Below are 26,603 nucleotides of genomic sequence, written 5' to 3'. Positions count from 1 at the left end.
CCCTCTCCCCCCCGGTGAGGTTGGAGCGGGAGGGCCGGGGGCACGTGGGGCAGGGCCCCGGGCGGCCAGGCAGGGGGCGCGCGGGGGGCCGAGGCCGAGGAGCAGACGCACACGCACACCCGCACGCACGCACCCACGCACACACCTGACCACCACCTGACTGTGAACAACCACCACCCGACAGTAACGGACAGGAAAACAAGGACATGTTCTCCTTAAAGTTTACACACTGATACCGAAACCAGTCGTCTTTACCGTGCTGCCCAGGGACTCTGCCGGGGTGTGCGGGCTGGGGAGGGGCAGGGGGGCAGGCGAGGAAGCCAGAAGAGGGTGTGGGGTCTGGGGCTCTGTGACTAGGGACAGGTGTGGGGGCAAAGGAGCCTGGGGTGGGGACGGACTGAAGCCCCCCTGAGGCAGGGAAAAGGTCCCCCTAGCTGGGGAACCAGTCACTTGGAGATTTAGCAGCAGATGGACATTGAGCATCATTTCCTTCCTTTATGGATGGGGAGACTGAGGCACAGAGAAAGGAAGTGATAACCCCAGGGTCGCGTGGCAGGTTAGAGTCTGTCTCCCAACTTCCCAGCTCAGTGCTATCCCCCACCACCAGTGGTTCCCCCAGGGACCTCACCCTCTGTCCACCCAGTACCATTTCCAGGGCTGTGGTCTCCTGGGGCTGAGGGACTTGAGAATCAGGTGGGTGCTTTTCCCTTCTAGAAAGCCTCATGGCCATGTCCCCAGAGCGTGGAGCTGTGACATCATGTGTGCAGTGGACGGGGGGACTGCCCCCCTCCGCGCCAACAAGCACCCAGAAGAGGTGGGAGGTCCTGCTGACAGGAGAGGAGCAAAGATGTGGGGACATTCCACCAGCCCCCTTCAAGTGTCTTCCAAGTAGCCTGGGAGCTGCTGAGGGGGTCTGAGGAGAGCGGCTGGGCCAGCGGCCACCACGTCTCAGGTGCAGGCCCCCACACCCCGGCCCCCCAGCCTCTCCGGGCCTCCAGGACCCCTATTCATCCCAGAAGGGCAGCAGTGAACTGTGATGCCCGGGGGCAGCAGAGAGGTGGGGTCTCTTGGGGGCCTTCCTGCCTACGCCCCCACATCCTGGCCTCCCACCTGCCTGGCCACCATCAGGGGCTCCTGGGGCAGCATGTCAGTCTGCCCAGAGGAAGGAGGGCTTTCCCACCCATCCCCTCTTGGCTTCCTGTCCCTGCCTCATCCCCTGGCCTGAGGGGCTCCTGTGTTTCTTTGGAAATGGCCACTCCTCCCTTGCTGACCCCCACCCAACATCGAACAAAGCACAAACGGTGAGCACCCCCCAACCCCCGCTGGGAAGGAGGAGGCTGGGTTGGTGGAGCCCCTCCCCTCCCTGGCCAGCCTCTGTCGCCATGGCAATCCAGAGCCTGGCAGTTGGGACCGTTGGGCTCCTGGGGGTTCTCTCTCAGTGTGGGCGGCAGGGGGCGGTGAGGGAAGACAGGGCTAGAGGGGGCTGCCACTTTTCTCAAGAGCTAGTGGCTTCCTGGGGTGTGCCCTGAGAGGCAGATCTGGGGTCCTGAGGCTGTGGGGTCTGGAACACTGTCTGGGTGTCCCCTCACCTGTGGCGGGGAGGTGGGCCGGTGGGCGGTGGGGACAACTGCAGCTTTGCCCACCTGCCACTGCGCCCCTTGGCGCCCTGCCCACCTCAGGAAGGGGAGGAGCCCACTCTGTACTCCCCACACTCCTGCCTTGGGCCTGTCACCCAGTTGGGTTTCTTGAGATTTCGGGAGCGTGACTGTGGGGTGAGGGTGGCTGCTGGGATGGGACCAAGACCTGTACCGCGTGGGGGCTTCTGGCCAGGAGAGCTAGTGCCATTCCCTGGGCGGGAGGCTCCAGCGACCTTCCTGCCAGGGTCAGGGCCTGCGGGAGGACAGTGGAGGACAAGGGGACCTTGGGAGCAACTGAGCAACTCTCTCACGCCCACTTGGGGGACGGGCCAAGCCCGGGGCTCACTTTGGGGGCGACATTTGCAAAGAAAGGACTGTTCTCCCGGGGAGTGGAAGGGGGGCGGCCAGCACAGATATGCAGAGCAGACCTCCCTCAGCTCCCCCAGACCTGCCTCCCAGCCCCTCCTCACACCGGACTGGCGAAACAGAAAGGCAAGCAGGCGGAGAAGCCAGTGGTGTGAGAAAGCAGATTCCCTGTTATATTTGCATGACGATTTTACTGTATTTTTCTGAGCAAACATCTGTCGTGTATGTGCCAGTTTGTCCAGACTCCCTTTCCCCCCCGCCCCCCCCCCCACTCCCACATTCCCCCTGTTGTGATCTGACAAGCAGCTCTTGAAACCTGGGGAGGGGCCAGCTCTGCAAAAGACCCAAAACAGGTGCCACGAAAGCATAGCCCCCGCCCCACACCCGCCTCCTGTTTTTCTGGATGTTGGTCCCTCAAGTGCCACCTCCCGTCCTCCCATCTGTCCTCGCCCCTTCCCTGCTTCCCTGCCAGGGAAGGCCCCGGGGAGGGGAGTGTGAGAGAACCTCTCTTCTGTCCCACTTGCTCGCATTTTGCAGATGAAGAGGTCAGGCCCCCAAAGAAGGAGGGGTCTGGTGACTTGCCTGCCAGGTGGCGGGGCTCAGTCACACTGCTGAATACAGGAGGCCAAGAGCTTGGGGCTTCATGGGCAGCTTTACAGGGAGGCTTGGGCCCTGAGGAAGGAGCCCATGGGAGGAAGGGGGACTCCTGACCTTGGCCTGGCCTTACTGGAGTTGGAGCTGTCCATGGCGGGGCGGTTCCCTGCAGCAGGAGCCAGAGCCCCCATGACCTCTTGCCATTCTCCCATCATTCCTGGTTGAAGATGACCTATAAAAACCTCAGACAGGCTCACTTTGGGGGGCTTTAAAGGATAGGTCCCTGTCCTAACCACAAGGGTCTTCCACTCCAGGAGGCGAAGTGACATTCACAACCCAGGTCATACGGACCTCTGAGGCAGAAGAGGATCTAAAACTCAGGCCTCTGGCCTCATGGCCAGGCTGGGTCCCTCAGCTGCCCAGGCCAGGCCCTGGCTTTGGGGAAGGGGCAGCTGCCCTTTAGCTCACCCTCTGGGGGCTTTTCTGCATCTGTGTCTTGTGTCTTGTTCAATATACTTCTTCCTCGGGAGGTGGTCGGGGAGGACGGGTATAATATTCATGAAAGACAAATGAAAACTTAAGTCAAGGAATCTGCTGGCTGGGGTCCTGTATCTGTAGTGGCGATGAGGATAGTGGACCTGGGCCATGGCCTGGGCAGTCCAGGAGGCCAGGTGGCCAGGGGAGAGGGGAAGGGGGGCTGCTGAGGAGGGGAGGCAGGGAGGGGTCTGGTGGAGTCGGGGGTGGGAGGGGGCGAGCCAGCTGGTGGAGATTTGGGTACCCCACCCTGGACCTCCTGGGGGAGGCCTCCCAGCCTTGGGTCCTGCCTGGGCCTGCTGTCCCTGTCAGAGAGTCTCCAGAGGAAATTCCCGGGTGCCTATTCCTGGGAAGGGGCACACCGATAGCACCGCTAACTCTCTGTTGGAGCTAATGGCCTTCCAGAAGTGAAAAGCGGAGGTCTGGCAGGAAGAAAGCTGGGTCTGGTGCGGCCGCCTCCTCAAGGGTCCCAGGCTGGCTTCTCCCTTCTGCAGGAGGGGATTGTCTGCCCCCCAAAGGCCTCTCGGCCCTGACCCCTCCTCTGGGACAGAGCAGGAGGACTGTGGCAGCCGCCTGTGTCCAGGCTGGGAAAGCACTGTCTGCCGGGTGATGGGAGTAGACAGACTGCCTTGGGGAGCCCCAGAGAGGTGGGGTAGAGAGCCTGGGCCTGGCTGAGGGTCTCTGATGTTCCCAATGAGAAGTCACTCATCTGCCTCCTCCGTCCTGGCCATTTAACAGAAGGGGAAACAGAAACTCAGGAAAGGGAAGGAAGGAAATCTTCTAGGGTCTCAAAACCAGTTAAAGACTGAGGACAGGAAAGGGGCCAGGCACGGGGGGCAAGAGTCACAGGTCCCAGCTTATAAGAGGCTTACATGCAGTGAAGGGATAGCCACAAAATGTTCCCCAGTGATGGAGACTGTGCAGAGAATTAAAATAGGGTGATGGAAGGGCTGGATGTCCCCAGACACCTCCTTGAGCCCCCTCCCCCACTACTCTGCCCCTGCTCTTCGAGGCATCCCACCCCATTCCTGATGGACCGGGCCCTCCTTCTGGGGTAGGGGATGGGGGATCAAGGCACCGGGAAGCCCAGGGGTGTCTGACCCCTGTGAGGCTTAAGGGGCAGGGCTGACGTTTGCCCAGAGGCCACTGTGAAGATTCGGGCTCTCCTGACCCCCATACTGTTCTCCTCCCTGCCAAGACTTTTGCTCCACAGAGGCCACCTCAGTCCCAGGAGCTGCCTTGCTCCTCGTCCTCCATCCTGCCCTTCTATCCTCCCACCTTTTAAGACAGAACCAGTATATAGACTCCTTGCTCTCACGTCTGCTTCAGAGTCCCCCGTTAAAGGTCCGTCACTGCTGCCACTGAGCAGTAGGGAGAGGACCGGGGCTCGAATGGGGCGGGGTGACAGGACCGAGGCCTCCTCTCCTTCCCTGGCCCCTGGCCAAACAAGCACACGGCTGGGCAGGGCCGAGGGGTCCACCCTTGCTCCTCTGCTCCCTCCTTTCCCCTAAAAGAGCCACCAGCCCCTCGGCCCTGCCCTGTGGCATGGCACCTGGTTTGGGTCCTGCAGAGTTGGGCTCCTGGCCCCGGGCTACGAACCTGTGAACCCCAGCTGTGTGTGGACCTTTTCTCCCTGGGGGGGCGGGGCCTGAACTCTCCTTTTCTTTTTTTTTTTTGGCGGGGGGGGGTAACTTCATTTATTTTCTCTTCCCTATATCTGCCTCTCACCCCTCTCAATTTCCTGTTTTAAACTGAATGGCACGAAATTGTTTTCCTCAACTCGGAGATTCCTGTATGGAGAGAATCAATTTCTATATTTGCAATAAATTTCTTATTTAAAACACAGGGCCAAGGTCTTTGTTCAATGTCGAACCCCACCCCCCCAGCCTCTGCAAGTTGGGGTCCTAGCGCCTCCAGTTTCTGGTGCCTCGGTTCCCATCTCCCCTTCTCACCAGAGCCTCACACGCAGGGTTAAGGGATGGGGCCCATCAACAGGCAGTCTCCGCCCATGGTCAAGGGAAAAAGAAGTATGTCTGCCGACTGAGGGTGGACCATTAGGGAACTGAAGGAGCACTGTTCCCCCAACCCCCGAGCCTAGCCGGCTAGGGCCCCTGACAGCCTCTCTCCCTGGAAACCTGGAAGCGCCTCCGCCATATGCCCCCCTCCCTTCCTGATGTCCTGGCCTCCATCATCACTGGATCCAGGCCTTAGAGATGGAGGGGCATTTTGGCCTCACTTAAATCTCAGCTGACTCCTGGGGATTATGCCCCCTACAGTGGCCGGGGTCTCCAGTTTCTCATAGGCTGTCTGTCCTCAGAGGGTTATGGTCAAGTGGGACCCTAAGTAGGTCTCCTCCTGGCCATTGCCAAAGTCAACTTCCAGGCTGCCTGCCTCTTCCTACCCTTTTCTCCATAGCTATGAACCACCTCTGCTCCTTCTCAGGGATCAAGAGATGCAACTTGTCTCTCTGATCAGGCACGCAGCTTGCGGCTTCATCCAGTGACTTCAGGCTGAACTGTCAAACCTTCGCTCAGGTGGTGCCTGGAGCCCACCTCCAAGCCCCAGCCTCCTGGTCTCCCCAGTAGGCAGAGCCCCTCCCCCTCTCCTTAGACTCCTTTGCTCTCCAACTGCTGCAAACCCCTCCTCTGGGAAACCCCTGGACTCTGCCTGGATTGCTGTAGGGGAACTTGGAGCGGACTCCTTGGCAATGAACTCTTCCTCCATGAGTGATGTCACATGGAGGCATTCAGCAGCCCCAGCTGGGGTCAGCAGTCCCTGTAGCTCTGGTGGCTCTTGACCCATGGACTTTTCCTGATGCCTTTTGCCTCCCTGGGAGTTGGTGTGGACTGGGGCCAAGGGGGGGGGGCTTGGAAAGGCCCAGGGAGGGAGCCCCAGCTGGCCTCCTGTCCCCTCCAAGCTGCCCTCAAGCGCCCTCAGTGCTGCTGCCCCAAGGTGGCTGCAGCCTGGGCCAGTGTCTCTCTCCCTCTGTCCCTTGGCTCTTCCCAAGCAGCCCATGCCCTGCTTCCTGAGGGAAGGTTCACTGTGAACTTGCACCATGGGAGGGGGTGGGGGGGGGATGGGGCGGTTTGTTGGGGAGGGGTCATAGGAGCAGGTACTGGAATCTCACAAGCTCTGTTATCTCAGGCCTGCAGCCGGGGCTGCCTCGGGGTCCCCCAGCCTGGCTCAGGCTCAGGGCCACCCGGCGCAGCTTCCTTCCCGGAGCATACTGTCCTCGTTTCTCTTCACCAGCATGGGCCTTTTCTCTTCGAGGGGTCCTATTATTCCCAACGAAACAAAGATGTAACCAAAGGTGGATATATGCCTGGGGGTGAGTGGGTCCAGGCCAGGCTAGATCCTTCACCTCCTGGCCGCTCCAAGCCCCTCCATCCCCCTAAGTACCACCTAACAACTTGGGTTAGGGGATGACCTGCAGTTACTGGGAATTTGGAAGTGTCCTCAAGGACAGTTTTGCTTTTGCCTAAAGAGAGGCTCATTATGTAATTACTCAGGTTTCAAAACGAACTTTTATTTACAAAGTTACCAAAGAGTTCAAAGACTCGTAGCCTTCCATTTCAACACAGAAGTTATTCTATGTACAAATCTAGTAAATTTTAACATTCACAGTTGAGGGGACTTTGTTTGGGTTAAGGTCCTGCTTACAAATGCAATTAAATATCCTTAACTATCCCAAACTTTATCTAGAAGTTTAATATATCAGATTTCCTTTTTCAATACTTCATTTATTTGAAGAATAAACAGAACTTTGTATCCTGGTAAGTTTCTACTTACTTCTCGGGTAACTTTGGGTTCTTATCATGCCCCGAACTTCTTACCAGGTAAATGGTATTTCTAGGAAAATCACAATTCTGAACTAATTTCTTATTTTCAAACAATTGACTTGAATTTCAAGGATGCTGGTGCTTTAATAGAGCACACATTACAAATACCTGAAATGCCAAATATACTCAGATATCTTAACACAAACGTTTAATTATGCAGACATGACATGTTTGTTTTGTACCTATTTCTGATTTTTTCTGGGATGAGGAGGCATTCATCCAGTAAGGAGACAAATGGGTCTGCTTGTGGGCAGTTTTGGGTAAAACCTTCTTGCTCGCTAGGACTTCCAAACACTGGAGATTTCAGCTGGGCCTGGGGTCTGGGCACTAGAGACAGGAGCGCAGTAGCAAGAGAGGCCTCACTTTTACACTTTCTGTGTCGTGCCCTCTAGTTGGGGGACCCTCTGAAACCAGTGCCCGTGGGGCCAAGCTGCATGTGACCTGGCTCTTCTGTCTCCTCCAGGAAGCCTGCAGCCCCACCTGCATCTTCTCATCTTTGACACCTTCCGGGTCAGGACCCCTTCCTCCTCCTCCAGATTCATGGAAACTCCTCCACAGGGGAGGACATCCAGTCTCTGCACTGTGCCAGGGCTTGGTTTGAAGGTGTTCACAGTTCCAAGGTTATTGTGTGACCCCTCATAGCCGCTGGCCAGGGAACCCCCTCTTCTCTTTAGTCGCTTAGCTCAATTCCCCTCCCCTAAGCTCCCACCTTGCCTTAGTAACAGCAAAACCTCTTTCCCCAGAGATGCCCTCAAATTGAGCCCTGGTGCCTGAAGGGCACTGGGGACGTCACTGAGTCTCAGCTGGTTCTGAGAAGCAGTCCTGGCTCTGTGACTCCCAGATCTCTGCTTCTCCTATGTTGTCTCCTCCTGTCCCTGCCTTGGGTAGTCGAGGTTTCTGTAGGTCCCAAGGGCCGCCGCCTCCAGGCCTGGCCAGACCCCTGACCTGGGCCACCCTGCTTGCCCTGTCACCTGCTGTTCCCCTCCCCACCACCCATGGTCTGCTGCCCTTCTCTCCACAGCTATGAACCACCTCTGCTCCTTCTCAGGGATCAAGAGATGCAACTTGTCTCTCTGATCAGGCACGCAGCTTGGGGCTTCATCCAGTGACTTCAGGCTGAACTGTCAAACCTTTGCTCAGGTGGTACCTGGAGCCCACCTCCAAGCCCCAGCCTCCTGGTCTCCCCAGTAGGCAGAGCCCCTCCCCCTCTCCTTAGACTCCTTTGCTCTCCAACTGCTGCAAACCCCTCCTCTGGGAAACCCCTGGACTCTGCCTGCATTGCTGTAGGGGAACTTGGAGTGGACTCCCTGGCAATGAACTCTTCCTCCGTTAGTGATGTCACACAGAGGCATTGAGCAGCCCCAACCGGGGTCAGCAGTCCCTATCACTCTGGTGGCTCTTGACCCACGGACACTTCCTGATGCCTCCTGCCTGGGAGTTGGCGGGGACCAGGGGGATCCTTCTGGAAGGACCCAGGCTAGAGCCTCAGCTGGCCTCCTGTCTCTTCCAAGCTGCCCTCAAGCACCCTCAGTGCTGCTGCGCCAAGGTGGCTGCAGCCTGCGCCACGGTCTCCCTGTTTACCGGCCCTTCCCAAGCAGCTGTGTAAATTAATAAAGGGAAACCTCACTAATCTGGAGACAGGAGGCCAGAAGGGAGGACTCTCAGATATGTACCATTAGATGTCAATACAGATCCCAACAGGAGAGCTGTACCTCACATCTCCTACAGGAAGTGGCACTACTTACTACCACTAGCAGGAGGAAGAAAGGTTTTCTCCTTGCCTGGCAACAGCCAGGCCAATGAGAGACTGTCACAACTCAGTCAATGAAAAGCCACTGTACTGTGAACTCGCAGTTTCTTCCAATGGACTTTCTGTTTATAACAGCCGCTCCCAACTCCCCTTTCTCCTCTGTAAAAGAGTTTCCTCTACTTTACTTTTCCAGGATTTTCAAGTAATTCACCACAGTTGCACGTCCTGAGTTGCAATTCTTTGTTGATCCTAAATAAACCCATTTTGCTGGTAAAGTAACTCGCTGTTTTACTGTTTTAGGTTAATACAGCCCATGACCTGCTTCCTGAAGGGAGGTTCGCTATGAACTTGCACCATGGGAGGAAGAGGAGAGAGGGAGGTTTGTGGGAGGGGTCGGAGGAGCGGGTGCTGGAAATGTCACAAGCTCTATCATCTCAGGCTTGCAGCTGGGGCTGCCCCGGTGTCCCCCAGACTGGCCGAGGCTCAGGGTGCCCTGCCCAGCTGCCTTCCCTCTAGCCCTCCCCTGCTGTCATTGTGAGGATGTGGGGGTGTGTCTACAAACCTATCCCCCAGGAAGGACCTGGAATGAGGTCCTCAAGAAAAGAGGCTCTTAGAGAAGGGTCGTGCAGGTAGGTCCTTGTCCCTCACACCTCGGTACCAGCAACTAGGACCTGGGTCGGTGCTTCTCCTGGGCTCCAACCCCTTCAAAACTTTCCTCCAGGCTGGGTGCTAGCTTTCTGGTACTCATTCTGAGGGAAGCCAGGCACCACCTCCCAGGCCTGAACTGCAATGCATGTCCGTGGCTTGCTGGTCTCCTTGGGCCTGCACTCCTACCTGGTCCCCTGCTCCTCACAACCTCTTCCTCCCAGCTGGCTACCTCACTGAGCTACAGAGACCTACTCACCCTGTCCTAGGTGACTTGACTTCCCAAAGCTGGGTCTCCCCAGACTGCAGCAGGGAGGCCCTGGCAGTGTGCCAAAGCCACCCATTGTTGAGGTAGGAAGAGAGGACTGCACAGAAGCTGTCCCTCTTGTCCAAGGGACACTGCAGGTCTTCATCCACTGACCTTGAACTCCTCTGCACTATAGTCTGCTGCTTGGCCCATGACCTTTCTAGACCCTGCTGTCCTGTAGGGATTAGAAACCCCTTCCTCCAGGGAGGTGTCTGGATTTTGCCCCTCAGCAATAATAAGGACAATCAGGGGCATAACTGGGTCTTAGCTTGTGCCCTGGGGCCTGGCACCAATGGGTGGCCCCAGGTCTGTCTCCTTCTATCTCTGCCTTGGGTGGTCGAGGTTTCTGGGGGACCCAAGGGCTTCTTCCTGCAGGTCCCGGCCAGGGCAGCCTCCAGGCTTGGCTGGGCCCCTGACCTGGTCCCCCTTGCCTGCCTGTCTTGCCCTCAACCAGTCTGCCGCCCTTTTCTCCATAGCTATGAACCACCTCTGCTCCTTCTCAGGGATCAAGAGATGCAACTTGTCTCTCTGATCAGGCACGCAGCTTGCGGCTTCATCCAGTGACTTCAGGCTGAACTGTCAAACCTTCGCTCAGGTGGTGCCTGGAGCCCACCTCCAAGCCCCAGCCTCCTGGTCTCCCCAGTAGGCAGAGCCCCTCCCCCTCTCCTTAGACTCCTTTGCTCTCCAACTGCTGCAAACCCCTCCTCTGGGAAACCCCTGGACTCTGCCTGGATTGCTGTAGGGGAACTTGGAGCGGACTCCTTGGCAATGAACTCTTCCTCCATGAGTGATGTCACATGGAGGCATTCAGCAGCCCCAGCTGGGGTCAGCAGTCCCTGTAGCTCTGGTGGCTCTTGACCCATGGACTTTTCCTGATGCCTTTTGCCTCCCTGGGAGTTGGTGTGGACTGGGGCCAAGGGGGGGGGGCTTGGAAAGGCCCAGGGAGGGAGCCCCAGCTGGCCTCCTGTCCCCTCCAAGCTGCCCTCAAGCGCCCTCAGTGCTGCTGCCCCAAGGTGGCTGCAGCCTGGGCCAGTGTCTCTCTCCCTCTGTTCCTTGGCTCTTCCCAAGCAGCCCATGCCCTGCTTCCTGAGGGAAGGTTCACTGTGAACTTGCACCATGGGAGGGGGTGGGGGGGGGATGGGGCGGTTTGTTGGGGAGGGGTCATAGGAGCAGGTACTGGAATCTCACAAGCTCTGTTATCTCAGGCCTGCAGCCGGGGCTGCCTCGGGGTCCGCCAGCCCAGCTGCCTTCTCCTTGCTCTCCCTGAGGCCTCCCCATGAGCCACAGTTGTAAAGATGGGGGCCTGCTAACCTCTTCTCCCAGGAAAGCCCTCAAAGGCTGCTCCCTGACAGCAGGGTTCTTAAGGCAGTTTCACACAGCGGAGGGGTTTTCCTGTGTTTTTTTCTTGACAGTTCCGGGTCTGGACTCTCTCTTGGCCCCAACTCACCCCATTGCCTGGGATTGCGGGTCCCAATCTGCAGCTTCTCGTCTTCTGCATTTGCAGTCTCCCACGTGGGTAAAGACTCAGTTCCCAGTATTCACCGTCTCAGGGACCAGTGAGAAAGGGGACCCAGTGCCTGCCACAAGTCAGAGGCAAGGGTCCTAGCACATTCATTGTTCTTCCATCCCTCCTCCTGTGGGTCACCCAGTCCCTCTTCCTGGCCCTGCTCTCAGCCTTGCCATGCCAGGAACTCAGCTACTGTCGCCTTCCTTGGGCCCCTTGCCCTCGGAGTGTCCTCCCCTTCATGCTTGTCTTTGGCCCCAAGACGCCCTGACGTGTGAGCCGGGACAGCAGGGTGTCTGTGTAGCACCCATTGCTAGTGGTTAACTCAGGGCTGTCTGCTTCCCCTTGCACCCATGCCTGGAGGGGTTTGTGCTTGGATCTCCAAGGTCTAACCACGTGAGGTCCAGGGCTGCTTCTCTGCCTGGGGCCCCAGCCTGTCTGTCCTCTTTCCTCAGTGCCAAGTCTGCCACACCCATCCCTGCCCAGCTCCCCTCTGAAAAGAAACATTGCCCCAAATCTCCTTGCTTGGGCTGAAATAGCCCACGCTGGCATCTCTGACAGCCTGTCTTTGCTCCTCAGCCAAACTAAGCAAGAACGCGTGTGACAGGGCTGAAGATGGGAAGTTGTAAGCTCTGAAAGGCAATATTCTTGCCTTCCCCTTTTCTGTCCTCCTCCTCCAGCAACTGCCCCTCCCTGACGTTTAGAGAGCTACCAGAATTTGTAACAGCCTAGGAGGTAAAACTCACCCATCTACCTTTTCCTCTACTTGCTCTTGCAAATAGTAGTTCTGGCCCACCTCTGTTATAAACTTTGGCCTGGGCTCTGTTGCAGACAACAGAATTCTCTATAGCTAATTGAAGCAGGGAAGGATTAACAAGAGGGGACCCCGAGCTGTACCAAATTATTGGAAGGGCTGAAGAGCCAGACTCGAGCCTGTGCTTTCTGGACTGACTTTCTAAGTAACAGTGCAGACTTGGGCCACCTATGAGGCTCCTGACCCTCGGCCCATTAGCAGGACCCCGGCTGCTGACATCAGGACCACAGCAGCCCAACAGATGCCCATGGAAGCTGGTGATGGGCTGAAGGTTCCTCTGCTAAGGCAGGGGATGGTCCCAGGAGCAGAAGTGCACCCTCTGCCTCATCGCCTCCTTCCGCATCTCTCCAAAGAGTAACTGATCTGCAGAACTGAAACTGCCTCTGACACTCTGCTTCAAGACCGTCTTGCTTGGCAGGCCACTTCAGCGTTCAGGTCTCACCAGTGCCAAGAGGCGCTCTGTCGGGCAGCAGGCCAGGCTTTCCCATCCATCGCACACACCAAGTTGCATCTAATTTCAACAGCAACCCCGTGGAGTAGCTGTTTTAGGTCTCTTTTACATTTGAGGGCTAAGGTCAGAAACAGGAATTTCCACGAGCTGGCTTGGCTTGTCAGGGGCAGGCTGGGAGGGAGCCCCGCCCCAGTTTACTCCCACGCTGTGCTTGTTCCTCTGGATCGTCTCTTCCAGACGTCCCCTGGGGCCAACATCCAAAGGCCCGAGGCCCCAGTTAGGACACTGCAGGCCATCCCAGCTCGTAGGCCGACAGAAAGTAGAGGCAGGCCAGCTTTGAAAGAGGCCCAGGGCCTGTGACCATCCTGAGCTTTGGGCTTCTGTGATGATGTCCCAAGCTCTGTCGGACTCCGCATTCCGATTCTTGCTGTTAAAATCCTGGCTACTTCCGAGCTGTTACAAATTCCTCATTTAAAGATGAGAATGAAGTCCAGAAAACCGGGGATGGGGAGAGCCTTCCCAGTCACTGGGAGCGTGGTACCACTTGGGAAGACAGAGGTCAGGCCTTGCAATATTTTGACTGGGCCCCAGACATGGGAAGGAAAGGAGGTAGAAGAGACCAAAGTCAAGGGAGGGGCCCTGCCCTCGGCCATGCACATCAGAGGGCCTACTGTGACCTGCCTCTAGTCCCCAGCTCCTCCCAGCAGGGCGACGAGTGTGCAGGGCGGAAGAGATGCACGAGTGTGCACAAGAGATGCCTAAGGGGTAGCCCTGTGTGGGAAGTGGGGACAGAGTTTGGATGTGCGGGCTAGGGGGTGCTATATGCGTGCATGTGCGATTGCTCTAAGGGTGAAGAGGAGGAGGTGTGCGGCGGGCCAGAACACGGGGGCTAGCTTTCCCTGGGCCACCACATTCAAGGAGTCCAAGAATTTGCAATTCAAATCTGTCTAGGTCATTATGAAGGTCTATTTGTCAAGGCAGGAGAATGTTCTACGGGTTTCTTAGCTTGATTTATGGCTTAAATAATTAGACCGAAGGTATTTGAGTATTTGCACTTCCTTTTGTAGCTTCCCTTTGTACTCTGGCCCAGGTGTGCAAGCACAGGGTGGGGCTAGGCTCCAAGTGAAGGGAGCCTGCCGTGGAGTTGGGGAGCTGCCCTGTTTGGGAGAAAAGGCTCAGGAATTGGTGCTGGATGGGAAATGGTTTTGTGTTTTTGTGTCTGGGAAGGAGCAGGGTGGACTTCTGAAGGCCAGTCCCAGAAAAAGGGATGACACTGCAAAGAGTGAGGAGGTGGGAGCAGAGATGGGCACACCCAGGAACTAGGGGGCAGTGCTGGACTTTTGTCTCCTGGGGAAGGGAGGGGATGAAGGAACCAGCTTCAGAGGGATGGAGAGGGGGAGGGGAGGGGAGGGGAGGAGATAGAAAATCTGGTTGCATTTGGGGTATGTTCTCCCTGTGCCTTTATTGGCTGAGTAAGACACCTATTTTTACCTCCCTTTGCTGCTGTTTAGCAGAATCCCCCCGCCCAAGTGGTTCCCCTATTCTGTTAGTCCAAAGTTTAAACACACAAATTGCTCTAAGTGCCACCTGAGGCCAAGGTCTGGCTGGCATCTGCAGTGGGGAAGCCTAGAGGAGACATAGCCTCTGGCTCCTGGGAGCCAAGAGATGCCGAGGCAGGACGGGGCCCTGGGGGCAGCACACAGGCAAGGGCCAGGCCTGGGAGCTGCCGGATGTGATTACCCTTAACGAGGTATAAAGTTCCTTTCACAATCTTCAGCTGAGGATTAAATGCTGGAGTGTAACCCTAGTGGATAAGGGGGCCTCATGTGGCTCAGTCTCTGAAATGAATACCATTCCAAACAGCACAGCCCCACCATCAAATACTGATGAAAGAAGAACGCCAGTCTTTGTTCTCTCGAAGAACACCTAGATTGTATTTAGGATTTATGGCAATCCTTCTCATAAGCTCCTTCTTTATTCTGCTTGTTTGTTTCATGCACAGACGTCAATTCCAGCACCCCATCCCTCCACTTCTCTGGCATTGCTGCTGTCAGCTCTGATCCTTGCATCCCCCATTTTTGGGTCTATGGGTCCCCCTTGTCCAGTGTGTTCTAGCCTAAGGACTTTTCTGGCTTTAGGATCTGAGGGTAAAAGTCTCCCCATCAATGCCCCATTGACAGTTGCCAAGCAACCCTCCACAGTCAGTCCCTGAGCTGTCACTGTGTCAGGCCTGCTGTGGGCTGTTCTGGGGGATGGGGAGGAGAGTGGTCCACAGCTCCCGCCCCAGAGGACCTCACTTAGGAACAAAGCACCTACTGTGTGTCGGCATTGTGCTTGCATGCTAGTCATTTAAATCTCACAATAGCACCATGAAGTAGGTATTAAGGCACTAGATCTTTGCAGTGTGCGGGGAGCCACTCATGACCTGAGGACTGCCGAGCACAGAACGGGACAATAAATCCCATAGCGCTGGCGTCAGGCTCTGAGATTGATCTAACAAAGACAATCTCTGTCCTGCCACCCCTTTTCAGGAAAGAATGCACCAGGTGATCTAAAAGCCCTAGGAACATCCTGGGCCATTAAGCTACTGATGATCTTTGAACAGAGAGATACAGTCAACATACAAGTTAGTGATCTTAGTTTATAGAAACAACAACCTTAGTTAGTGATCTTGGTATGTGGGAACATATACCCTAGTTTATGAGTATTATAAACAACATTGATCTATAGAACAATGCACAAGTTAGTGAGTTTAGTACACACTGTGTTTAAACCATAAAACAATACCTGTGCCTACGTGCAAGAATGCACAAGGTAGTCACTTGAATTTGTATAAATTAACTGCCTGAAATAAACTCGAGGTCCACTCTTGGCTTAGCGTCTTGCGGGCTAGAGTGAGACCCTCTCAACCCCACCTTCTAGTCTTGTCTTTCTTTTCTCAGTCCTGTGGCACAGGTTTCTGGACCTGATCGATTGTCGGCTGGCTCCGACAGCAGTGTGCTCCTGAGGCCAATGTGGTTATTCTTATCCCCACTGTACAGATCAGGGGACTGAGGCTCAACAAATGTTGCCTAATGTAGGCAAGGCCAGACTCCCACAGTGTATGCCTCTGCCCCAGGCCTGGCTGGCTCCTAATACCCATCAATAGATATGTTCCAGGCCAGGTTACGAGCCAAGGATTGGACTGACCACCGGGGGTGACCCTGATAAGGGAAGGATTATGGTGGCCTTGGTGATGAACCTTGGAATGTTTACCCAAAGTCCAGAGCCTCAATTTCCACTTCTGTGAAATGGAGCTAGCTATACCTACCTCACCAAGCTGGAGGGAGACGTTGAAGACCTGAGAGCTGAGAAGCACTCCGACCAGGGCCTGGCCCAGGGAGGCTGCCAAGAATGGTAGCTGCATGAAGGAGGGTGTGACTGAGTTGCTGACACAGCAGTGGAAACACATGCTTTCTCTAAAAGAAATAGACTCCAGAGAGGATGCGTGGGGGCAGCTATGAACTAGGAGAGGGAGGGGCCAAGAATCTCAGAGTGGGATGGAAGGAAAGGGGAAGGGGCAGGACGTGGGGAGGTAGGAGCTGGAGGCTGCCTGGCCAGGGAGGTTACAGTGCAGGCTCCTGGGAAGGACCAGGCCCTAGGCAGGGCAGAGCCTGCAGTGCCGAAGGACAGTGTTGGACCTCTCACCACCCAGTCCTCTTCGAGGCCCAAACCCGGGAGTTACCTTGACTTCTTCCTCTCCTTCCCCACCTGCATCTGGTTAGGTCATGAAGTCCTACAGATTGTATCCTCAAGGCTGCTGAAGCCGATCCTCCTCAGTGCGGCCTTAACCCCAGCCTCCATCTGTCTCTTGGATTCCTGCAATATCTACAGAAAGGCGTGGGTACCCCAAGCACCCACTCATTGACTCTACTGAATGTGCTCTCTGAAGTCCCAGGGCTTCAAATACCATCCATATGTTGATGGCTCTCAGCTACAGATCCAGCCCAGACACCTGCAGTTGGAACCTCTGAAGCTCTGGCTTCCTGTGTAAATGGCACCACTCGGCTGCTCAAGCCAACATCATAGGTTGCCCTTTACTGAACTCCTCCCTTCATCTCCCAAGTTTGATGCCACAGTGTTTCCTACTGATTCTACCTTGAAAACCCTTCTTGAATCTGTTCCCATGTGCACTGTTCCCTCTGTGGTCCAAGCCATGTCACCCTTCACCTGGGCGACTGCAGCAGCCTCCTAACTGGCCTCCCTGCCTCTGTTGTAAGCCCCAGTCCCTCTGTTTGCAGCAGCCAGAGGGACCTTGGTGGGCATGCATGTGGTTGTGGCCCTCATCTGTTTAAATAATCCCACCACCTCCTTCAGCCAGGCTGAGAAGGCCCTTCACCCAGTCACACCTCTGGGTCTTTGCACCTACTGTTCTCTCTGCTGAGGGTTTCCTGCTGAACCTCCGTTTCGCCTCTTTATCTCCCCTAGAAAAGCCTCATTATGCTTGAGAGCTTTCCACGCCTGCATACACAGCGCTGGATATGGCTCCGCCCCCAGCCCCAGGCAAATCTGGATTGGGCCGAGCCAGTCATGGTGGTCCCACCTCCCTTGCCAGTGATTGGTTTAGGAATGGCCATGTGACCCACTTTCTACCAATGGGAGGAAACCTTTAGGCCGGCTTGAACAGAAGGATCTCCTGCTCACCTAGATGCCCTTGTATCTGAGTAGAAAGTTGATATGCCTCCACTGCAGTCTTCTGGCCACAAGGGCCCTCTCTCTGAGCAAAGTTGACATACTAGGAAGGCCAAATGGAAAGAGAACAAAGCCTGTATTTGAAGAAACGGTGGAGCTGAGGATCACACTGGGCCTGGACCTGCCTGCCTCTGCCTTCTCACGCGAGATGATGTCTCTTTAGCTTGAACTTGCTTGAGTAGCGATTTTGTGTTACTTGAAGCCATATGCAGATATACACCATCAACATGTAACTCCTGCTCCTGGAGGCTGTGGTCGATCCGAGCTCAGTGTCTGTTCACAGAATTACAAGCTGCTTCTAGGGCTGATACAGGCACTAGCCACATTAACAGAAATTATGGGGTCCAGGCTGGGGGAGGTGAGGGTTCTATGCTCTTCTGTACTGCCCAGACCCCCACCTGGAGAGGCTGTGGTCAATTCCAGGAGGGAGGTTGACCCACTGGGGTCTATCTACTGAGAACAATACCATTTGGAAGGGTTTGGAAATCCTGTTGTACAAGGGACCTGTGAGAAAATGGGGGTTTTAGGCTGGCAAAGAGAAGGCTCAGGGGAGACCTCATTAATCTCTTCAAAATGTGTGTGGGGCTGCTGAGAGGAGGAGAGACCAGCTATGTTTGTGCTGCTTCAGATGACGAAGAGGAAGTGAATGACAGTATAAAAAAGTGTGCTAACAATTTAGGGCAAACTCTTAACTCCAGTGGGCATCATTCTCACCTGGGGAACTTGGTACAACCACAAGGCCCAATCCCTGTCTTTCAATGAGCCTGGGCCTCTGCATTGCCCTTAGCATTCCAGGGGCTTGTGATACACGTCAACACTGGGTGACAACCCCTGACTCAGGGGAAAGAAGCCTGGCCTGAGATGAGTCAGGTGCTAAGCTGGGCCCACCACTGTGTGTCCCATTTGATATGACACAAATTCCTAGGACCAAGCATTGTTGTTAAGTAGTGAGTCCCCATAAGAAGCATCGCTAAAAATAAGAATAACCAATGCAATAGAAAAAGGAGAGTATGAAAAGATAATTCTTAGGTGAAGAAATAAAAATCGTCAAGAAACCTATGCAAAGATACTCCATCAGCATGGAAGAGATCACAGACTATGTACTTCAGTATCTACCTTCCCTTCTTCCATAGGAGCAGAACTTTTGACTTTTGGCTAGGCACATGTTCATCTAGAATAATGACATTCCCCAGCCTCCTATCTGGGTGAGGCCATGTGCCCAATTTCTGGCCAGTGAGAAGATAGCTGGTAGGTGCTTTTTGTCTCTTTTTTCTTTATCCCTTCTTTCTTCCTGTGGTTGGAAGACAGAACATGATGGTTGGGGCTCCAGCAGCCATTCTGGACTGTGAGGAGTTCTTGGGACTAGAGATCATACAGAGCAAAGTAACAAGGGAAGGAAGGAGCCTGAGTGACTGACACCATGGGGTAGAGCTGCTATGCCAGCTCTAGACTACCAACCTCAGGATTTTACTTGAGCAAGACATTTCTGGCTTAGGTCTCTGATATTTGTACCCAGGCCTAATCCTAACTGATAAAATGACAATAGAGAAAAGCAAACCAAGACGATGAACTGTCACTTTTCACTTTTGAGATTGGTAAGAATGAAGATTATTATATCATTAGAGATGGCGTAGCACCGTGGTTAATGTCCCGCTTGGGTTGGACTCCTGCCTTGGACTTACCAGTTACAGAAACCTGCGTGAAGTATGTAACCTCTGCGCCTCATGCCTTTTTCTGGTGTTTCCTTACCTGAAAAAAATGTTTATAAAAACAGTACTAGTCTGTAGAGTCATTGTGAGAAATAAATGCTTAGAAAAGTGCCTGATACAGACTAACGCGTCTGCCGTGACGATCGCTACTTAGCTATCATATCTGCTGTTGACTTGGGCAGAGGACGTGTGAAATGTAGACAGGTATTTCACAGGGCTCTTGGTTGTATCTATTAAAACTTTAAAAATACATACAAGACTCTTTTTAATGTGTCCCCTCTAATGGAGCAGTTGTACCTCAAGGAACCTGAAATCCTTGGGGCCAAATTTGTTCCAGGTTTTAGACAGGTAATTTGGTGCATAAGCCACATTCTGCATCACTCTCCCACAGGGTCTAAGGGTGTCCCCTGCTGGGGTCTTCAGACCACTTCTGATTTCAGCCTCATGCAGACAAGGTCTCACCTCAAGTGCTGCTGGGAAGTTCTGGGGAGTGAATGCTCCTTTGGACAACCCTCAGCCAATAGGGCCCAGGGACTTGTAGGTAAGTGCCCAGCAGCCTCTGTCCTTCAGGTGAGCACTCTAGGCTGCTTACAAGGTCCCAGAGGACTTGACCCCCCCCCCATTGCCCCATTGCCCGCTGTAGTGACCTTGATAATGACCCTTGTTTTGGCTTCTCCCTGTCCTTATTTCACTCTCCCCAGTCCCTGCCTCCTGCTTCCTGGCATTACCTTCCAAATAAACCAACAGCACCCAAATCCTGTCTCTGGTTCTGCTTTTGGGGAGCCCAGCCCAGGATAACCCCCTAATGAAACAGTAATATTTCTGCAGTAAGCTGCATACATATTCACAGTAGGTGGGATAAACAGACTCTAAATAGCCTCACATCAGTTTGGGTCAGGTCTGTTGCCATGTAGGTAAAGAGAAGGCTTTCTGAGAGCTGGGATTTTGTGGTTGCAGATAAGGGACTGGCCTGTGCTTGGCCTGGTGCACAGAGCTGCAGTGCACCCCCTCGGGCTTGGTTCAGTCAGTGTGAGTGGAGAACTTTCTGGTGCCATGGACTGCTCCCAGAAGACCCCAAGGACACAACAGTGACCAGGATGTGGAGGCCCTGCCCTCAAGGAGCTGACATCCAAGCCAAAAGAGACAGTCGATAAGTATAAGTAGGTGAATGAGGTGAATGGGGTGATTTTGCCCCTGGCAACATGGGGGAAGAGCTCAGGGTGGTCACATATCACAAGATGCTCAGGGGCGATCCATCTGTGGAGATGTCCCAACAAGGACCTGATGAGAAGGAGCCCAGGATGCGTGTTCCAGGCACAAGGAAGAGCAGATGCAAAGGCCCTGAGGCAGGGTGGGGTTTGACCTGTTTGAGGTGGAGCAAGAAAGCCACAGGGGTAGGCAAAAGAGCTGGCTGGCAGGCAGATGAGAGCAGGCTCTAGTCGAGAGTTTTCCAGCTTCTAAGAGCAGAGGGATATACTGCGGGGCTTTAAGCAGGGCGCACCATGCTCTGATTAGGAAGAGCCCCCTGCATGTTGCTTGGGGAGTGGATGGGAGAATTAGCAGCAACAGGGCAAATTAGCAATCAGCAGAGTAGTGTCTGCTGCCCACTGCCTCCAACAGGTGCTTCGGGGAGTGAACACCACCACTACCACCATCACCACCACAGGTGCTCTTGATTGGTTTACGGGTGGCCACATCCTCTGCCAGTGACAGGTTAGGAGTGGGCATGTGACCAATCCCAGCCAGTGAAACATCAGGGAAAGTGGCGGGGACTCTGCTGGGGAGTTCTTGGAAAGAGCTGGTTTGAGGGTGACATCTGCAGCGCCAGTGAGATGCGGGAGGCAGCGAGCAGAACGAGGGAAGAGGCTGTTTCCTTCATCTGGGAACCCAAAGCTCCCTCCACACTTCCTGCCGCGCAGAAATGGGGATGTATTTGTGGTCAATGTGAGATTGAGCAGGGGTTTCCGTTATAGGCAGCAGGAAACCTCAGATGGAAAAACGTAATGTCTATCAGAAGGTAATGCTTAACAAATCAGGGAGCGTCTGTACTACAGAAAACAGCAGCGCCACTGAGATAGTTCTGATTCTCAACTAGGGATGATTGGATCCCCCAGATGGGTTGCCAGATTAAGCAAATTAAAATGCAGGGTGCTCAGTTAAACTTGAATCTCAGATGAACAGCTGATAATTTTGTAAAGTTTAGAAAAATGTCCCAGATAGTGCACATTAACTGGATATCCTGTATTTTATCTGGCAACCCTACCCTCCAGGGACATTTGGCAATGTCTGGAGACATTGCTGGTTATCCACTAGTGCGTAGAGGCCAACAGAGCTGCTAGACACCCTACAATTCAGAGGACAGCACCACAACAAAGAATGATCCAGCCTAGAATGTCAGTGGTGTCAAGGTTGGGGACCCCTGTAATCCAATGAAAAACAGCAACCCAGGAAGGTAAGGTGCGTTTTATAGTTAATATATTTGAAGTTAATCATAATTAAAGTTCATATACATATGTACATGCGTACACACACATGAAGTTCACAGATTCAAATGATGGATTTTTCACAAACCCATCACCTCCATGACACACAGACCCCAGATGATGACACAAAACTTGACCAGCATTCCATGAGACCCTGGTGTCCCCTTCCAGTCTCTTGCTGCGCTGCAAAGATAATGGCTCTCATGTCTGCCTCCCTGTTTTTGTTTTTGTATTGTTTGTTTCTTAACTGAAGTATAGTCAGTTTACAGTGGTGTGTCAATTTCTGGTGTGCAGCATAGTGATTCAGTCATACATGTACATATATATATTCCTTTTCATATTCTTTTTCCTTGCAGGTTACTATAAGATATTTAATATAGTTCCCTGTGCTATACACTAGAAACTTGTTTATGTATTTTATAGATAGTAGTTAGTATCTGCAAATCTTTAACTCCCAGTTTATCTCATCCTACCCTCTTCCCCCCACCGGTAACTATAAGTTTGTTCTCTATGTGTGTCTGTTTCAGTTTTGTAAATAAGTTCATTTGTGTCTTTTTTTTTCAAGATTCCACATATAAGTGATATCATATGGTACTTTTCTTTTTCTTTCTTGCTTCACTTAGAATGACGATCTCCAGGTCGATGCATGTTGATGTAAATGACATTTTATTCTTTTTTATGGCTGAGTAGTACTCCATTATATATATAAATATACCACATCTTTATTCATTCATCTGTCAATGGACATTTAGGATTGTTCCCATGTCTTGGCTGTTGTAAATACTGCTATGAACATTGGGGTGCGTGTGTCTTTTCGAATTGTAGTTTACTCCAGATAGACGCCCAGAAGTAGGATTCCTGGATCATATGGTAAGTATATTTTTAGTTTTTTAAGGAATCTTCATAGTGGCTGCACCAATGTACATTCCCACCAACAGTGTAGGAGGGTTTCTTTGCCTCCACACCCTCTCCAACATTTATTGTTTATGGACTTTTTAATGATCGCCATTCTGACTAGTGCAGGGTGATACCTCATTGTAGTTTTGGTTTACATTTCTCTCACAATTAGCGATATTGAACATCTTTTCATGTGCCTGATGGCTATCTTAACCTGTTTGTAACTTCATATCGACAGAATCTCACAGTATGCACGAATTATGTATGTGTATATATATATACACTCATTCATTCATTCATGCCTGGCTTCTTTCCCTCGGCAGTGTGTCTGTGAGATTCATTTGTGTTGTTGTGTGTAACAGCAGTTTCTCCCCCTTGCTGTGAAATGCACTGCAATTTCTTTATTCACTTTACTGTTGATGGACATTTGGGTGGTTTCCAGTCTAGCGCTGTGACGAACGATGCTGGTGTGAACATCCTTTCACACGTCTTTCGGTGGCATCTGCACACTCTCCTGTTGGGGGTGTACTCGGGACTAAATCATTCTGCCACAGGGTGTGTATGTGCTCAGTTTTACTAGATGTGCCCAAAGAACTTCCAAAGTGCTCGCACCAGGTCACATGTCTCCCAACTGTATACGAAATTTCTGGTTGTACTGCATCCTCACCAACCCTCGATATGATCTAGCCATTTCATTTTAGTCCCTCCGGTGGGCGTGTAAATTGGTAATTACTGCGAGTTTACTTTGCATTTCCCTGAGTAAATAAAGTGGAGGGCTTTTCTTAACATCTTTATTGACCCTCTGGATATCCTCTTTTGTGAAATGCCTAGTCAAGTCATTTGTCCATTTTTCTATTAGGTTATCTCCTTTTCTCTTATTGATTTGTAATGGAGTCTTATTTGTAAATATCTTTTTCCACTGAGTGGCTTGCCTTTTCCTTCACTCCCAGTGCTGTAACCTTTTCTGGGCCCTGACATTCTCCAGGCTCTTTGTAAAGTGGCTCAAGGCTGAGAAGGCAAGAGACACTCTTTGCATTATATAATAAGGTACAGGATAAAGAACACCCTTAGCCGGAGGTTACTCTTTGCAGTGTGAAAGGTCTGGTTGGTTTTCATAAGTGCCGCTATTGGAGTAGACCCCGTAGGGGCTCTGCTGCTTCCCTCCCCTTGAGGACCTCAGTGCCTACCCTCAACTCTTCCCCACCGAGGCAGGTGCAGACCTGGATAAAGCTGAGAAGGACCAGATGGCCCATGCTGAAGGCTGGATCAAGAGGAGGCAGGACTGTGGTGGAGAGAAGGAGTGAAAAAGAACCTTGGTAGGAGTGGAAGACAAAGAAACGTGAAGAGGGTAGAAGGTCCTGGGAGGGTACTTCCTGCTGTCACAGATGGAACACGTTCAATGGACCTCACCCCATGGATGCTCTGTTCGCCAGAACCACTTCTCTCCATGTCATGCCCTCAGCATCCCTTGCCTGCATTGCTGCAACATCCCTTTAACTGGTCTCCCAGCTTCTATTCTTGCCACCTCACCCTCAGCAACCCATTCTGTGTCAGCAGCCGGAGTATGGAGATCATTTAAAATGGACAATAGAACATGTTTCTCTTGTGCTTAAAACCTCCAGTGGCTGTTTGTGGTGCTTCGAATGCATCGCCAGCAACTTCCAGGATCCACCAGGAAAGATGTGATCCAGCTGGGACAATGTCTCCTCCCACCTTCTGCTCCAGCCACGCTGGCCGCCTGTCCTCAGACAACCACATGTTCCAGCCTCAGGGCATTTGTACTTGCCTTCCCTCCATCTAGAATGATATATCCCAAACCCTGTCACATTGGCTTCTTGTCATTCTGGCCCCATCAGCGTTACCTCCTGGAAGTGTCTTCCCAGAGTCCTCGAATCTGGTCCTGCCTCGAGTCATTGTCCCTTCCTTCTGTTTTATTTCCTTCATAATGCTGGCCACTGAAATGTTCTCCTTTTGTATTTACTTGTTGGTCGACTGTAAAAATGACTGCCTACAGGCAGAGGACTTGTCTGTCAGGTTCCTTGCTGTGTCCCCAGAGTCCCAGCGTGCACCTGGCACACTGTAGGGACTGGATAACGATTCTTCCCTGAAGGCGGACTGATGGGAGGGCCTCTGGGATCCTGTGGAGGCTCAGCCAGCTGAGGGGATGAGCGCTGTGTGTGGGACCCGAAGAAGCTACTCGTTGGGGTTTCTTATTACCTGGGTAATTTAAAAATAATTACAAAGGTAATATTAATGACAAAAGAAAACTATTGAGCTGGGTGAACCATCAGCGTCCTCAATCCTTGCCAACTCCTGACATCCACAAGGGCTGAGGGACTAAAACCAGGCTGGCCCTTTGAGACTGGGGTTGGGTTTGGAGCAGGTGAGGGGTCAGGGAGAGCAAGTCCTCTGTTTCTGGTAGAGGCACCCTCCTGGGCTGCTGGGAGAAGGTGGAGGTGGGGCTTGGGTTACCCAAGCACCCTCTGGCACTGGGGGACTGGCAGCTCAGGGTCGGGAGCCCAGGGGCCCCAGGAGGAGCAGGGACACTGTCTGCTCAGGGGCCAGGTGGGAGCAAAGATGCATGAGGTGGCCCCAGCAACAGAGGGGCTGAGAGGGTCGGTGGGAAATGGAACTCTATGCCTGGCCCCAGATCATTCACAGTGAAAACAAAAACAGAGCAGAAGATGAGGCCAGCCCCCAGAGCAGGTGCGGAGCCTATTGCTTCAGAGGAAGAACGGAAAGATCCGGAGGCTGTGCAGCTTGAGCTGAAAGGGTTTTGAGGTGGAGCCTCATTTTACAGATGGGCAAACTGAGGCCCCAGAAGGGGGACTGCCCAGGACACGGTCTCTGGACTCCCAGTCAAGTGCTTTGAAATCTGCCGACAGCCAGAGCTCAGGGGAGGGGGTGGCTCGTTCCCATTTTGGGGGAGTGAGAGGAGCCTGCAGGCCTGGGAGGAGGGGGAGCAGCTGGGGGAGCGGGCTCATCCCCAGGCCGGGCCCTGCCAGGAAGAGCTGAGGGAGGAGGGGGCAGGGCTGGGGGCATTAGGATTCCAGGCAGCTCCCGACACCCAATTTTCCAGCTGGGTGCCCTGGCCTGCTCTCTGAGCATCCTGCCAGAGTCAGTCTAATTGACAGGGAGAGAGGAGGCTGCTGGGGGGAGGTAGGGGTTGAAGGGAGGAGAGGGACAGAGGAAGGGTGGGCAGAGAGAGGGGAGCAGGGAGAGAAGAGAAGGGGGTGGAGGTGAGGGGGGAGGAGATGAGGGGAGAAGTGGGGGGAAGGACAGGAAAGAGGGGGCAGAGGAGGCAGCTGGGCTCCTTGGGGGCAGGCAGGTGGACGCTGGCACTGGTGGCTGCTAGGGAGGAGAGTTTGCAGGAAGATGCAGCCAGAAGGGAGTTGAGAAATGCCCGCCCCTGGTTTAGGAGAGGAGGAAACAGGCCCAGAGAGAAGCAGCGACTTGCCTGGGGTAACACAGCCAACGGGAGGCAGGGGCAGGAGGAGAAGAGCCTCGTTTCCTGCCTCTCAGGCCTCAGGAGAGAGAGAGAGTCCTGAGAGGGGAGGGGAGGGGGCTTTTGGGGCGATTGGAGGTGAGAGGAGGCTGTCTGGGGGCAGACCTGGCCCCAGTCTCATGGGAAAATGCTTGGGCACTGTCCGCCTGCCCCCTGCGTCTGTCCCCACAGGCCCTCTCCGCCGACGGGACGGGACGGCAGGAGTGGCAGGGTGCAGGTATAAGTGGCATTTCTAACAGTGGCTGGATGGCTGGGGCGGGCCCTCTGTCCCCCACGGTGCTGACTGGAGTAATTAGCGCTAATGACAGGACTGGGGGCTCTGTTATCACACAAGCACTCAGCCCCCGCTGGGGTGCCATCCAAGGGAGGGTGGGAGGCAGAAGGCAGGTGGACTTAGGGAGAGGCTTGAGGTGGGAAGGGGGAGGGCAGCTGGAGGGGAAACCCCTCAAGGGAACCTGGGTCTGCCTCAAGGTGCTCCCCAGCAGCGTGGTCGGCAGGGCGCAGGGTCCACGTTCCCCTCCTCTTCCTGCCTCCGCCTGCCCTGAGTGAGGCCGCCGGATCCCCTGCCCCGCCTGGTGCTGTCTGCTCACTGAGCTGCACCCTGCCTGGCAGGAGGGAAATTCTTGAGGTCACAAATTCTGGTGGAATTTACAGGAACTAAACTTCATCTTTTCTGCCTCCCACCTCCTGCTTTTTAATGTGTCTTTTCTGCCTGGCTCCTTCTAGACAAACTCAGCCCAAATGGGGATTTCACTGTGTGAGTTGGTTGGCATCCCCTGGCAGGGGCAGGACGTCACGAGGTCGGCACTGCCAGGCCCCCTCCGGGGCCAAGCAGCC

General features: G+C 53.8%; 2 long non-coding RNA genes across 3 annotated transcripts; both read left to right on the top strand.

The window, feature by feature from the left end:
• Positions 1-6,249: 6,249 nt before the first annotated feature.
• On the top strand, positions 6,250-8,995 carry LOC140700271 (uncharacterized). Its single transcript, XR_012078653.1, has 2 exons — positions 6,250-7,590; positions 7,992-8,995. It is a non-coding gene; the product is annotated as an uncharacterized lncRNA (long non-coding RNA).
• Positions 8,996-13,867: 4,872 nt separating this feature from the next.
• Positions 13,868-24,086, top strand: LOC140700270 (uncharacterized). 2 transcript variants are annotated; one of them, XR_012078651.1, is made up of 3 exons: positions 13,868-20,041; positions 21,152-21,333; positions 23,474-24,086. It is a non-coding gene; the product is annotated as an uncharacterized lncRNA (long non-coding RNA). The 2 variants fall into 2 exon arrangements; XR_012078652.1 differs by having other exon boundaries at positions 21,152-21,338.
• Positions 24,087-26,603: the final 2,517 nt, after the last annotated feature.

Source organism: Vicugna pacos, chromosome 12 (assembly GCF_048564905.1).
Source record: "Vicugna pacos chromosome 12, VicPac4, whole genome shotgun sequence".
NCBI classification, from domain to species: Eukaryota; Metazoa; Chordata; class Mammalia; order Artiodactyla; family Camelidae; genus Vicugna; species Vicugna pacos.
This window is presented reverse-complemented; position numbering and strand designations above follow the sequence as displayed.